The following is a 16,681-nucleotide window of genomic DNA, read 5'->3' on the forward strand; positions in this document are numbered from 1 at the left end:
ATGACTCAGACAATTGGCTGGATGACGGTGCCATTGACTAAGGTGGAGGAGGAGGAGCAGGTTTGGGAGACAGAACCAAGAATTCAGTTTTGAACATGTCGAGTTTGGAATGCCTGTGAGACTGTCATCTAGGTGCTCACACACATGAATCTAGAGGTCGGAGAAGACGTCTGAGCTGGGCATATACATTTAGCAATAGAGAAGACCACTGTGAGAATGATAGAGAACCTCCCACACTTGGAAGTGAGAGGAAAGAAGAAAAATCTGCCGAAAGTCATCATTACTGTAAAGCACACATGCCACAATGTGCCCTTTCTGATCAAAGTCCACTCTTAACCTGCCTAGAGCTAAGTATTATCCTGAGTGTTAACGATCATCACTTCTTTACTTCTCTTTATAGTTTTACTACCTAAATATTCAGACCTAATTATGTGTTTAGTTTTCCTGTTTCTAGCATCAAGGTTAGGCTATCTGCACAGAGTTGGAGAGGAAATGCTCCTTGTCTATTCACTGAAATAGTTGGTATAGGATTGGGATGATCTTCTTCTTAAAATGTTTGATAGAAATCATGGGTAAAGTGTTAGGGGCCTGGACTATTTTTAGTTGGAAGGTTTGTAATTACTGATTCAGTTTCTGCAATAGTTACAGAAATAGGGTGATTCTCAGTTATTGAAACTAATGCAAAAAAAACAGTCAAATACTGACTAACTGAACACAACTTTCATAACCTGATATATATTTTTTCTTTTAGGAGGGAGTTGAGGGAACAGGGGGTTGGGCTAATTCGTTATTAAATTATTATTCAATTTGCATTTTCAGAATATATATGTCTCAAATAATTTAATATTTAAGTAATTTACAAATATATCCTCAGAATAAATTACTCAAAAAAGGTATTGAATAGCTGACAAAACAAAATTAAATTTTTATGACAGATAAGGTACTGGACTCATTTCATGTGCCTCCCCAGATTTGCTCAGCCAAGGTTCTCTGCTCAGTACTGCCAGTGACACAATTAAGACCATCTTGCACTAACTGCATTGTTGAAAACCACTAACAGGAAGTGTTGCTCTTCAACTGAAGATTTGTTGCTGCATTTGTTAGGGGGGTCATGTCCTTGTGTCACTCCCCCGACTCAGCATCCTGGGCTGCAGGGTGGCTGCCCCAGTTCCTACCTATTGCTTACAGGCATGACCTGAGAGAATCTCACCTTTTGACTTCCATCAGTTTCCCTGTTGCCCCTGAAGCATGAGAGGCAGGAGGATCCCCTCAGCATGTGTGCCAAAAGTCTGACAAAAGTTTGCCAGAAGTTTGACAAAACAATCCATGTCCTTATTCTAGCAAACGGCAAAAATCTTCAACCACAACAAGAAAAAGAATGTCAAATGTGCTTTTCATGACTCAGGGTTCCTTCAGTGATCTCATTTCACCTGTAGGAACATACACTGTGATTAAGAGAAGAATTTGAAAACAAGGGGTAACTCAGGCAACTGATGATGGAGAGTTTCAATCCTGGATCTGCAATGAGCTCACCACTACTCTTAGGAAGTGCTTACTTTTTCTCCTTATCAGCAAAATAACATATCTACAACAGCATCAACAAAACCAACCACCAAGGCAGACAGACCAGTATTGATTTGCTTTCCCAAGGATCAAGGGTTTCACTGAATCGGACTTCTAGAAAATTAACCATTCCTTAAACACTTCAAAGTTTTACAACTAAACTGTGAAACTCCGATGAGCTCTGTCTCTTTAGGCCTTGGTGGTTTGCAGATAGGGTGTGCAAAAATGTTCACCTGTCAAGGGGCAAGTTTCTTTTTCTTTTTTCTCTTTTGCAAAAATAATGGAGGGGAAAAAGATTCACTATTTTTGAAATTATTTTTCTAACTAAGCATCCTCCAAACCCTCTCTATTCCCTCCCCATGAGAGCCCTGTATACATCCTCCCATATCTTTTTCATACAAACATACTGAAACACAGGTATACATGTATAGAGTTTCTTGGCTATTTATTTGCACACAGATGGAATTTTCTTATACATATTATTCTGAAAATTACTTTTACTGGTTTATATATATATATATATATATATATATATATAGTGGATATAAAGATCAGAAACATAGGACAGACTCCTTCTTGTTAACAGGTGAATAATATATCATAGTATGCATGTAATACAATTTATTTAATCACTTCCCCATTAAAGTCCATTCAGGCTACTTTCAGACTTTTGCTTCTACACGTAATACATCGATAAACTTCTTACATAATGGAGTTTTTATTTCAATAGGAAAGATTTTCAAAAACGGGGCTCCTCAGTAAAAGAGTCCATGTATTATTTATTTTTAGATATACAGCCTACTTTTCTTAAATGTCATAGAAATTTATAGTTCTACTAGGAAGAAATGAGTGCATATTCTCTCAATGGCTATTGTTACTCTTTTAATTTTTGCTGATCTGATAGACAGAAAGTAGTATCTCATGGCTGCTTTAATTTGTACTTCCCTAACTACTCCTGAGGTTGAATATCTCCTCTACAGTATTTACTCTTTTTTGTTTTTTATTGGTTTGTTTATTAGCCTTTTTAGTCTCCTAACTTGAGTTTTATTTTAATCAGTTTGTGGGAGATCTTTGAGGGATATTAACCCTTCATCTGGTAAGTGGTTAATATCCCTCAAAACTCTTCTAAAAATCTCTATATGTGTTATAAACTTACTTCTCAGTCTATGGTTCTCTTTTGCTTTTGTTAATGATATCTTTTGCCATATAGTTTTTTAAATTTTTATATAATTATGGCGGAGACTACCAGTCACCCACTAAAATCCATTCTGCTTTCCTCTTTGACACATGGTTGGACTATACTTTCCTGCTCCCCTGCAGTTAGGTGTGGCCTGGCACTACTCTCACCAGTCTAATGTCAGCAGAAGTAGTGTACATCTCTTCTCAGACTGAGGCCTTAAAAAGTAGCCACACTTCTTCCAAGCTCTATTTCTCCTTCCACCAGCTGGAACCTGAACATTACAGCCCAGTTTGACCATGGAGGGGACAAAATCTTAAGAGATGACAAAGGCACACAGATCAGCCAGGGTCCAATCAGGAAACAGAAACCACGGATAAATTTAATATAAAGGATTATTAAACACTGATAAACGAATAACTATAACGAAACACTATATGGGACCCTAGAGCTGAGGGAAGGCATCTAAGGCCAACTTAGAAAGGAGCCCCTTCCCTAAGGCTGGGGTCAGATCTCATTTAGAAGTAAAGTTCAGCCCACTAGACAGGAGAGAATTTTACTTGTTTGCTCAAGCCAGAGCTGGTCTATGTCACTGGAAGAGCAGGAAGCAGTCCTCCAGAGTGCAGGCAGGCACAGGTGATTGGCAACTGGTAGCCTGGTGGCAGAGGCATGCAGAGGGGGTGGGGCCTGGGGCACAGGTCTGCAAAGGGAATTGTGGCACCTTCACAGGCGGGAGGCCTTCAAGAGCCGGTTTCTATGTGAAGTAGGCCCCAGGAAAGTTATCGCCAGGCCAAGCTGAGGCTGTAAGGTTGCCAAGGATCTCTCATTCTGGGTGCACATTTGGGGCGGAACTCTACTGGATGTCCTCATACCCACACTGATGACCCACCATGCAACCACAAGAAACCACAGATGTCCCTTCTTCCAGCAATGTCTGTCCAGCACCCCCTGTTGAGAAAGCTTAATATTTTGCATGCTATAAAGGAAAGATGCTAAAGGAATTCTATTCACCATCACAGAACATGTATTCACATAATGTGAATGTGGAGCTTAAAGGCAATAAAGTGATAACTGGCACACTGCGACTTAACTTGGAAAGGGCTTGAGTTCCTGAACGACCACATGGTCCACCCACAGCCCACCACCGCCTGAAACATAACATGAGAGAGGAATAAGCTTTTGTGCTTTTTGAGTCACTTGGAGGAGGAGGCTCTTTGCAATAGCAGTTTGGTTTTGTCCTATTTCAGTAGTCTTCCGTTTCTTGGCTTCTGGGGTTCCTGCCTTGCTTAGGAAGATCCCCTAAATTTCATTTAAAACTCTATAGCAGGTGATTATCCAATTACGGAAAGACTAGTCAAAAGAAAAGAAATATTGCCACCTTGGTTATGACTGGCTGCCAGCTACTTCCTGATATAGACAAAAAAACGAAAAGAAAGACAAAGGAAATTTATATAAGAGCCATGAACACAAACCACTCTAGCTCCTTTGAGTAATTTCTGTGAATACTTTCCAAAATACAGACTTGAAGCAGCTGCAGAGAGGGATTTAATATAAAATAATCATAAATAATTAGTTATTCTAGCAGATTGAATGTCTTCACCATTCTATACAAACATCTGTTAATTAAGCAAGAGGCTTGAGCAGCTGGAAACATGGAAGATATAGTTCAGTGGAAAGTTCTACATTGTCTTCCCCCCAGAAATTATTCCTCAAGGCTACAACTCAGATCTAACATTAGGATTGTCCTGTCATGTATCATGTGTCCTGTCAAGTTAATTGTAGCCTCTCTACGTATTCTCCATCATCCTCTCTTCCACTAGCATCATTTTCTTTTTTTGTGAGAAGAGAGCATGGCCTTATAGATAAAGTCGGTTGACATTTATGGCTGTGCTGTGTATGTATGTTGTATTGGCTAGCCACTGTGGGAAAATACAAAGGAAAAACAGACCCCCGTCCAGATCCAAAGGCATTACAGGCTCTCAGGGAATGTGAAACAATACGTGAAATAAGCAGGTCACAGGAACATATCACTGCTGAAAGCACCAATTATACCAAGAGTCCACCAGCTGTAAGAACAATAAAGAGATACAAGATGAACACATATTTCACTTCCCCTTTCCTGTGCATGTCAGAAGAAACCACAGTACATGTATATGTAAATACTGGCTGACTAATTGAGGCCACCAGAAGACAAGGCACTAGTCAAAAGTTGGTGATTACCTGAAGGCAGGTGGTAATAAACATCATTGTTGATGCTGGTACTTTTTGCATTTAATGAATTTATTACATTTCAGCCACTTGTTCTAAACAGCAGCGTGAAATCCACTAGCAAATAGCATCTTTCTCACTACTGTATTGTTATGATCTGGAACCTTCTTCTGGAAATTTAGGCTTAAATTTTGGGATACTAAAAAACAAAATCACCTACCATAGCCCCAACATTTTAACCACACCTTTTCACCTGTGTACCTCCCTTCCTGCATCCCTGATCCCACCTACCTAGAGAATTCCTACTATCCTTTAAGACTCAGTTCAAATGTAACTCTTCTGCTGAGTCTTGTCTGACTTCCTGTAGAACAGAATTAACTCATCCATCATGAGTGTTGTCATGGCAGCTTTGGACCCTTTTAATACATCTTCATTTCCTGATCTGTGGGGCAGGGATTCGGTCTTATGTATATATATTTGGTGTTATATTTATATAAATATATATATATATATTTCTACTGCACGGCATTTTTATGTGGCCAATAAGTCTATAAAATGAATAAATATTTCACTTTTGCTATATTGCCTGCATCGTATAATGTTAGGACTTTACATTCTTAAAATATTTCACTAAGAGACGAACAATGTTCCAATAAAATAGTGTGTCGGTTTGTATTTATAGAGCAGCCCTTGACTGTAGTGGATTATGTCTTGGAGGCGTGGTGCCCTCTGCTGGTGTCTTTTTAAACAAACGCAAATTTGGTACCTACAGTGCAAGGCTGGCCTTTGTTTAAGTGGTGGTTCTAAACCCCCTGGTGTGCTGGACCCCAGATAACCACATGGTCATAAAATATTTACAGAAGGCCAGCAGAATGTTCACTTTCATTTTAGTCTGTAAAGGATAGGCAGGATATTAAATAGGAAACAAAGACTGGTAAATCTCTTTTAGCTGTTTTATAGGGGCCCTGACTTGCTTTAATATTTGTATCATTTTTATTATGGCCATAATTTTAAGTGGCTTTATGCCAGTCTTGCTGGGACCATATAACCGTACCAAAGAAATATAAAATATTAATGTCACCGAAGTTCCATGATCTCAGGGAAAGTGAAGAGCTTCAAGTAACTGATGGTCCCAATCTTTGATTCTACAAAACTACAAAATAAATTTATATGTATTGACTTGAAAATACATTAACAATAGATTAAAACAGTATTACACATACAGTGCATGTACATATATATAAACAGATATAGATACATATATGTGGTGTGCTTCTAATTTTGTAAATACATATTTTATATACACCTATCTGTAGGAAGAAAGATCAAGAATAATATATCAAAATGCTAATGACTGTAATCAGGAGATGGCAAAATTTTCAGCTGCTTTTAATTTTTTGTGTATCTGTATTTTTCTAATTTTTTTCTGAAATAACCATGAATTACTAGAGTAATGAAAAAAATGAAGAGAGAAAAATTCACAGATAATGTTACCAGGGGAAACATTGATAGGTAAGACCTAACATCAAAACTCTCCTACACTACTATATATAAAATAAATAACTAATAAGGACCTACAGTACAGCACAGGGAAATCTACTCAATACTCTGTAATGGCCTATATGGGAAAAGAATCAAAAAAGAGTGGATAGGGACTTCCCTGGTGGTGTAGTGGTTAAGACTCCGCCTGCCAATGCAGGGGACACGGGTTCGAGCCCTGGTCTGGGAAGATCCCACATGCCATGGAGCAACTAAGCCCATATGCCACAACTACTGAGCCTGTGCTCTAGAGCCCATGAACCACAACTACTGAGCCCACGCGCCACAACTACTGAAGCCCACGTGTTCTAGGGCCCACGTGCCACAACTACTGAGCCTGTGTGCTGCAACTACTGAAGCCCGTGTGCCTAGAGTCCATGCTCCGCAACAAGAGAAGCCACCGCCATGAGAAGCCCACGCACTGCAATTAAAGAGGAGCCCCCACTCGCCTCAACTAGAGGAAGCCCGCTCACAGCAACGAAGACCCAATGCACCAAAAAAATAAAATAAAAATTTTTTAAAAGTATCATTATCATAGGCTGGCTTCTCCAGGAAGCAGGTTCTGTGACTGCATTTAAAAAAGAGTGGATAGGGGCTTCCCTGGTGGCGCAGTGGTTGCGCGTCCGCCTGTCGATGCAGGGGAGCCGGGTTCACGCCCCGGTGTGGGAGGATCCCACATGCCGCGGAGCGGCTGGGCCCATGAGCCATGGCCACTGGGCCTGCGCGTCCGGAGCCTGTGCTCCGCAACGGGAGAGGCCGCAGCAGAGGAAGGCCCGCATACCACAAAAAAAAAAAAAAAAAAAAAAAAGAGTGGATACATGTATATGCATAACTGATTCACTTCGCTGTATACCTGAAACTAACACAAAATTGTAAATCAACTATACTCCAATAAAATTTTTTTAAATAATAATAATAAAGCTCTCCTGCCTAGTACAAGTAAAGGAGGCATCTTCCAATGCAAACATCACTAAGAGAAACAGATCTATAGCTGTCAATTACAGGAAGAAATGTGCTGAGCCCCAGAAAGCTGTCCTCTCAGGGAGCAGGCCCTTTGAGGAATGGTTCAGTCCCATTTATGCAGCAATTAATCATTAAGCCAGTCTGTTCTTCATTAAGAAGCCAATGAAGTCAGGGCTCTAGAAATATGGCTTGCTGAGAGACTGCTTGAGTTATTCCAAAAAGAAACCAAACCAAAGGCACTTGAATACCCTAAGAATGTTCAAGAAAGGGGTAAATGGGACGAATACTTGGCAAAGAAAGCTCAGCAATTTTCTTTTTAATTATTGAGATAAGAAAGGGAGTTTGGTTTCATTTAGCTGTTCAAATAGAAATCTATTTAAATATTTAAACAGAAAAGCCTCCTGATCTACCATCCTGCCCTCCTGTAACAGCTATGGCCTTTCTACAGAGACAAATTTTATAGTGGGTTTGGTTTGGGAAACTTCTATTTTATGGGTTAGAAATTGATTTCAAGAGCCTTCAGCAGAGTAAAACACACACAACTGTGTATTTGCTTTGAGGGTAAGTCCACACTCTCTTGCAGTACAAACTAAATCTCCTGCTGGTAAACACTAGGATGTTTGGCATTTGAATTGCTTCTCTTTTAGAGCTGTGGTCCTGATCATCTCTTTCACAAACCTTTAAGGACACAAACCCTCCCCCAATGCCTCACCCTTACTTCCCAGACAAAGTTCTACACTGTTTTCCTCCATTCTACTTGGGCAAATAAAAATTCACCAACATCAAAGCAACAAATATTTGTTATGTTCCTATCTGCTGCCCCCAGTGAAAATTTACCCTCCCACATGGGTCCCCATGACCAGACAACTCCTGCTGCTCTCTTCCATAACCAAGCCCATTTCAGAATTTAAAGGTGTTTTTAAAACTATATATACCTCAAGAAGCAATTCCCTAACAAGAGGAAAAGGAACCCTGTCGCAGCATTTAACCCATCAGCCTTTTTATGCTTCCAGGGTTTTACTCTGCCTAGAATGCCTAGCCCATATTTTCATCCAACAAAATCCTTTGAACTTGGGCTTCCCTGGTGGCGCAGTGGTTGAGAGTCCTCCTGCCGATGCAGGGGACGCGGGTTCGTGCCCCGGTCCGGGAAGATCCCACATGCCGCAGAGCAGCTAGGCCCGTGAGCCATGGCCGCTGAGCCTGCACGTCCGGAGCCTGTGCTCCGCAAAAGGAGAGGCCACAACAGTGAGAGGCCTGTGTACCGCAAAAAAAAAAAAAAAAAAAAAAAAATCCTTTGACCTTGAAGGTCTAGCTTGACTGGCAATACCTCAGTCTTCCCTAAAAATGTAATTCTGAATCATTCCCTGATAATCCTTCCCAATTGCCTTGTACATACTTCAGGAAGAACTCCAAGATTATATTTCAATTTATTTACACATCTGTCTTCCCCCTTTGGACTGTGGGCTCCCAAGGAAACAGACTATCTCTCATCATGATATTCCCAGTACCTACTGTTCAATAAATAAATGCTGAATGAATGAATGAATGAATAACTATAACAACTCCTAGAGAATCCAATTTGCTTGTATACTTTTACATGTCCAATAGAGAGATTAACAGATCCAAAAAGACAGTGCGAGAGCTTTATCTCCACTCTTCTTACAATATGTAATAAAATAAAATTGAACAAGTACTATTTTAATTAATACTTAACAGAATGGCATTTATTAATATTTCTGTAAAGGGTAGTGTGAAAGTAGCAATTTTCACTTCAGGGTTTCTCATAGGGAAAATCAGCCTTTCAAGAAGAAAAGTAGATTTTCCTTGCAGCTCAAACTTCCTTTCACCAAATTCTGTTAAACCAAAACAGACAGCCAAGAACTCTTTCACATTTTGTCACCCCAAAGAACATGATTTTTTCCTGCTACGTTGGTGTGAACTTTCCCACATTGCTTTCTTCAGCTGTGTGTGCCACAGGTGGCTGAGCAAAGAAAATCTCAGATATCATGGCTTGATTCAACAGTAAGAGACTCCGTAAAACTTTATGTTTGTAATTAATTTAGCCTTTTATTTTCTTTAAGCACACCTCTTCCTTGGGAAACTGTTCCTCCATAACCATGAATTGTACTTTCCCTCTAAACACTTCCCTATTATTATACCTAAACATACCACACATAAATTTCTTCCCATAACCTTTGAAATTAATCCCTTCGTTGGTTAAGTTCAATTTTGTCTACTTCCTCCTAGCCAACAAGCAAGTTGAGAAAGATATACTCAATATTTCAAGTCTACAGTAGCACAAAATGCATTCCACAAGCTAGCACAAAACCATCTACAAACCAAAAGAAACTCCCAGGCTGGTAATTCAGCAAAGATCCAGGCTGTCACTAATCCATCACTTGATATGGTCATCTGTAAAGCCATAGGTTCGGTGTATGGAAACACAAAGCAAAAATCACTGTCTTCAAACAGTGAAAAAGCAGCATAGCCTCTATTATCTGAGTATTTCAGATGAACATGGGTCAGCCTTAACAGTTCAAGTAGAAATGTCAGGTGTAATGTCTTTGCAACAGCTGATGTCCATCTTTAATAGGCAAATCAGTGTACTTCGCTTATATTGACACTTCTGGTATCAACTTAAAGGTTTGTTTAACTGATTCATCTCTAAAACTCTATGGCTAATTTCATCCCTCAGATAGTTTGTACATCCACAATTTTGTTAAACTTAGCAAAATGATCATTTATGTTTGCGCATACTCTAATTTCCCAAGGCTAAGAGTTAATATTAACATCCTCTTGAAGTGCTAAGATCTCCTAATGAAATGGTACCCAAAATCAATCTTTTGATGTGCTGATTATAAAGCAACATAAATTGACTTATGGCTTTATCTATGATAGACACAAAAAAAATCCTTTGATGGTGTCAAAAAAGAAAAGATTGTTGAATATGAAATGTCTTTTATTTCCTGTGTTAGATACATAACAGATTAGCTTTTACTCTGCAGACATGGGTGAATGCACTCCACCTTTGCATCTGTGGCAACCAACTAGACACTACAGTTCCAATTTTTTATTATTATATAAAGTTGGGGTTTTTTCCAAAGCTGTTTGAGGTTGTAAGTGGAAGAAAAATAGTCTATGCTCTGAATTTAAAAACAGAAAGAAAAAAACCAAACAGGTGTGCTAAAATATTAAGTATGATGGACAGAATAGCATTAATCTTGTTTCTGGACTCATTTCCCCCTTGGAAAATGTCTTCACAAAGAAAGATTCACTGGGGAGAGTCCAGTCCTCGTTGTGTTATTAAAAATTCAGGAGGCTCATATTAAAGATTTGAAATGCTTTATCATAAATTTAATATATGGTTTATCAAATTAGCAAAACAGTTACTTTTAATAATTCTTGAAGTTAATACTGCAACTACTATTGAATAATTTAAATTTGAATTTATATGTTTAATCATTTCTGTCTAAAAAAAACTTAGTGGAATGCAATGTTAGGTTCACTATTTCTCTGATTTCCATGTAAATTACAGTGTTAGTAAATTTGCTCGTCACTTAACCCAGTCAAGAATTTATTTAATTACTGAATATTTCTATGTTTTTGTACTAATCATAGAGGAAAAACTTTTCTAGAAGAAAACACTTCGTAGAGATCTAATACCTAGTTCCTTTGACATACTGGAGTAGAGGCTTGGATTATTATTTTAATAATAATAAATAAATAAATAATAAATGATGGAACTTAGAAAGTGGGACAACTAAAAAGAGAAAGGCAGTGGTCCAAAAGCAGATGAATTCCTAATGGTGACTGGATCCAAGGGGTGACCATGAGAGTGAGTTCAAGAAGCAGAGTGAAAGTACAGACAATGAACTGAGATAAAGAAATTCCAAGCCAGGATAGTGACTGTACGTTTCCCAGGGCTTTATTTATTATGTGCCAGGCATAACAACCTCGTAACAACCCTACAAGGTAGGAACTATTATTATCATCAGACTCATTTTACAGTTGAGGAAACTGAGACACAGAAAGGTTAAGCAACTTGCCAAAGTCACACAGCTATTCTAGCAGGAGCTGGGATTCAAACCAAGGCTGGCTCCAGAAGTCCTGCTCCCAACATTACATTATACTGCTTCCCCTAGAATGACAGCAGTTGCCTCTGGGAGCCATGGGTGTCATGGCTCAAATCAGGAGATATTTTTTGTGGGAAGGGTGAAAGATAAACGGTCATCTAAAATGCTAAATGCTCTCCATAACATCGGCAGCATCAACCACTGCATTTATTGACCTTCCACTATGTGCCAGTTTGTGCTATTTTAAAACAATTGATCCGAGCATAGCAGCTGTAGAGCCAGGATTTCATTTTTTCCATAATTCCTTCCCGAAATTTACACAAAAGGTTTTTTTGTTATTAAAAAAAACTGAACTAAAATGATACCCTTGTATTCAGCCTGCTGGGTAGTAGAATCTTAAGTTAATTGATTCTATAAAAATCCAGTGCTTAAGCAGCCAAATATAATCATCCGTGAAATAACTGAACAACTGGTAGAAGCAAATGGTGCTGCACACACAGGAATAACCAGCTGGTAATAGTTTACTTCACAGCCTACCTATGACAAAACTGAGAAGTTTCACCTGACACTAGTCAACCTGGCCAACCTAGAACTATTTATACTGAAAATTATTAGAACATCCTAAGGAAAACATCTAAAGAGGTCAGACTCATTTTTTAAACCAAATTTTAAACACCTTCTAGAACAGTGTGGCTACATGAAAGACCTCTTCTTTGCTCAAATATTCAACTACATCATGTTGCTTTCTTCTATCAGTTTTTCAACATTTATTGGGAATTATACCAAGAATTACGGCTTGACTGGCAGCATCGCAAAATTTTCTAGTACTTGAGTTATTGATGGATGTAGTATGTCAATATAATGTTATAACATGCTTTATTCAATATCTGTGGCAATAAACTTCAGAATGAACTATGACATACCATAATTTTTTTGTGTTAATAGAGAATGAAGTCACCTACAGTTACATTTTCTAGCCTCCTTTTAATAAGTTACAATTTCATCAGTCTTCCTTCAAAAATCTTTATAGGAAATACCTTGTCTCTTCCCACCCTCCATCAAGGAATAACAAGGTCAAAATGCAGCATTAGTAGACTAAGAAATTAGAGTTAAGAATTATAATCCTTGGGACTTCCCTGGTGGCACAGTAGTTAAGAATCTGCCTGCCGATGAGGGGGACACAGGTTCAATGCCTGGTCTGGGAAGATCCCACATGCCACGGAGCAACTAAGCCTGTGCGCCACAACTGCTGAGCCTGCTCGAGCCAGTGAGACACAACTGCTGAGCCCACATCCCACAAGTACTGAAGCTCGCCCACCTAGAGCCCATGTTCCACAACAAGAGAAGCCACCTCAATGAGAAGCCTGTGCACCTCAACGAAGAGTAGCCCCCACTCGCCACATCTAGAGAAAGCCTGTGCACAGCAACAAAGACCCAACGCAGCCAAAAATAAATAAATAAATAAATAAATTTATTTTAAAAAGAAGAATTATAATCCTCTACAATGTGAACTGTCAAGACTTGATGATCAGCCATAGGAAAATGCAAACAGTGATATTGTAATAGAGAGCTTTGGAAGGAAGCGTAGCTCAGAATAAAGACTTCTGTTTGAATTCCTGCTACCAGCAATTAGATGTTTGTCTTTGGGTATGTTACATAATTTCTCTGAGCCTATTCTCTCATCTATAAAGTAATGACTTCTTCCCATGATTTTTATAAGAATTATACGTATTAAAGCATTAAGCATAGTGCCTCATTCAGCACAGAGCTAAGTAATATTTCTCTTTCCCACATTTTAATTTGACCTCTCAGCAGCTCTTGACCCAGCTGGCCTCTCCTTCATTCTTGATGATACACCCCTGACCTGTGTCTTCTCCAAACCTCCTCATTCCAGGAAATGCCCCACCATCTACGCAGGAGCTCGAGCCAGCAGCCTGAGCATCACCTGATTCTGTTCTTCCCCCATTCTCCAAACCTAGGCAATTATCAAGCCCTGTCAATGCTCCATCAAGATGATCCTCATGTTCGCTTTTAATTCAGTCTGAATTTCTTAGAGGTGAGGTTCAAAAATATCCGTAACTTGCAGAAACCTATAATAAAGTCTATTTATTTTTTTGGCGGTACGCGGGCCTCCCAGTGCTGTGGCCTCTCCGGTTGCAGAGCACAGGCTCCGGACGCACAGGCTCAGCGGCCACGGCTAACGGGCCTAGCTGCTCCGCGGCATGTGGGATCTTCCCGGACCAGGGCACGAACCTGTGTCCCCTGCATCGGCAGGCGGACTCTCAAGCACTGCGCCACCAGGGAAGCCCAAGTCTATTTTAAAGATTACTTTTAAATGAAGGATTTGATCACAACTAGAGAAGTTGTTTAAAGGCAAAAACTGTTCCTTAGAACAATGGTTCTATAGAATATGTCAGTGGGTGTTAGAAAAGAGATACATGGCCAAATAAATTTGGAAAATTCTAGATTAAACACAATTAAACAGATTGTCACTATTGTTACTATTTCTACTCTTAAGACTTCTCATAATTTTTAAACAGGCACTGAGATACATAAGAAGAGATTGTTTCTTTTTCCCCTTCCAATCCATGCCAATCCACTCCCAACTACTTTAAACAAAGCACTTTCCTCTAACAGAAGAACTCAAGATTTGGCTATTAGCCACAAAGCTAAAATAATTCAGTATCTTATACCCAGGAATTGAGTTCTTCTTTTAGAGGGAAATGTCTTTGTTTTAAAAACTTTGACTATGGAAATCCTTTGCTGTATTGCAGAACATACTGCAGGATGTGTTTCATAGAACTCTTCTGAATCACAAATTTTAAAAAGAAAAGAAAAAAAGCAAACTGGCATTTCAGGGTAAGTAAATGTTGGGAAGCACACGTAAGGAAAAATAAATCAGCTACTTACACAATCTTCATGTGCCCCAGGACCTCATACAGTGCCCTTACCCATCACTTGTGGGTACAGGAAGTGTCCCATCAATGGTTAGATCAGCAGTTTGATAGCTCAAAATTCCCTACAGAATCTCATCTCCCACCCCGCACCCCTCACACACACACACAAACCTTCCCAGGTTTGTTCCCCGCCAGGGCTCTTTGTCAGCTCAGTGGTACCCTAAACTGTGTTAGAGCAGGTTGTTGCCCATGGTCCCAGAATCACTCAGCTCTGTGCTGCCCATAATGCACCACACTCAATGCCTCTGGAACACATCTCTGAGATCTCACTCAAGCTACCACCCACATGATCGCCCCACACCAGCACACTGGCATTGCCATTGGCTGTGCTGTTTACTCTCCAAACCACCCACCCTGACTCTGAATCAACATGAGCCAGCACTACACCTTGTTTCCTACATTCCCTGCTCCTTCCCAGTGCTCAGTTTCCCCTAAAGGCTCTGGCATACCTCCCTCTCCTTGATGTTGCCTACTCTTAGAGGAGACCCTAAACACAGATGCTCTTCCCATGGGACTATGACCCTTTTAGGATTTCATGCTTAAAACTATCTCCTCCGGAGGTTGTGTGTGACACCAGGGTGACTAATCCCATTGTCATTTCCTCAGGGATGCTGTAGATCAAGGATATATCCCATAGGCCAAATCCAGCCTGCCTCCTGATTCTGGACATAAATTTTTTTCTTAAAATACAGTCACAGCAATTTATTTTAATACTGCCTATGGCTGCTTTCCACTACAATGCTAGAGTTGAACAGTTTGATACACAGAGACCTTATACCGACAAAGACTAAAATATTTACTTTTTAGACCTTTACAGTAAAAGATTGCAGACCCCTCAACAGATGAAAGAACAGAATGGTGTTAATCTTCAGTTAAGCCAGCAGAATTTGAGAATCAAAGAGGAGGGCACTGGCAACAGCAAGAACCTCTGAGCCAGCATCGTGGCAGGCAACAGCTCCGAGTGTGGGCAGCAGCCGGTCACGGAGAAGTGTGAGACAATCCACGTTGCTACTGTCTGTGCCGGATACAACGTCAGCCAGGATACTGTCACCTTGGTGAAGTCTGTCCTGTTTCACAGGCAGAACCCCCTGCATTTCCACCTCATCGCCGACTCCATCACTGAGCAGATCCTGGCGATGCTCTTCCAGACCTGGATGGTGCCTGCTGTGCGAGTAGACTTCTACAATGCAAATGAGCTCAAGTCTGAAATTTCCTGAATCCCCAACAAACATTACTCTGGGGTTTATGGTCTGATGAATTTTCCTCACCAAGACTCTTCCTGCCAACCAGGAGAGGGCCATTGTTCTTGACACAGACATCACCTCTGCGACCGATATCGCAGAGCTGTGGGCTGTGCTCCACAAGGTCAAAGCTGTGTGGCTGACAGGGTCTTGGTGCTCTGGTTGGGTGTCAGGCCTGTGCCTCTGAGGTGGGAGAGGTGAGTTCAGGACATTGGTCCACCAGTGACCTCCCAGCTCCATGTAATATCAAATGGCGAAAACTCTCCCAGAGATCTCCATCTCAACACTAAGACCCAGCTCCACTCAAGGACCAACAAACCACAGTGCTGGACACCCTATGCCAAACAACCAGCAAGACAGGAACACAAACCCACCCATTAGCAGAGAGGCTGCCTAAATGGAAGATAAAAGAAACGTTTAACAAGGACCTAGAAGAACTAAAGAGCAAACAAACAACAATGAACAACACAATAAATGAAATTTAAAATTCTCTAGAAGGAATCAACAACAGAATAACTGAGGCAGAAGAATGCATAACTGACCTGGAAGATAAAATAGTGGAAGTAACTACCACAGAGCAGAATAAAGAAAAAAAAGAATGAAAAGAATTGAGGACAGTCTCAGACACCTCTGGGATGACATTAAATGCATCAACATTTGAATCATAGGGGTCCCAGAAGAAGAAGAGAAAAAGAAAGGGACTGAGAAAATATTTGAAGAGATTATAGATGAAAACTTCCCTAATAAGGGAAAGGAAATAGTCAATCAAGTCCAGGAAGCACAGAGAATCCCATACAGGATAAATTTAAGGAGAAACACGCCAAGACACATATTAATAAAAGTATCAAAAATTAAATACAAAGAAAAAACATTAAAAGCAGCAAGGGAAAAACAACAAATAACACACAAGGGAATCCCCATAAGGTTAACAGCTAATCTTTCAGCAGAAACTCTGCAAGC

This window comes from Physeter macrocephalus, chromosome 11 (genome assembly GCF_002837175.3).
Source record: "Physeter macrocephalus isolate SW-GA chromosome 11, ASM283717v5, whole genome shotgun sequence".
NCBI lineage: Eukaryota > Metazoa > Chordata > Mammalia > Artiodactyla > Physeteridae > Physeter > Physeter macrocephalus.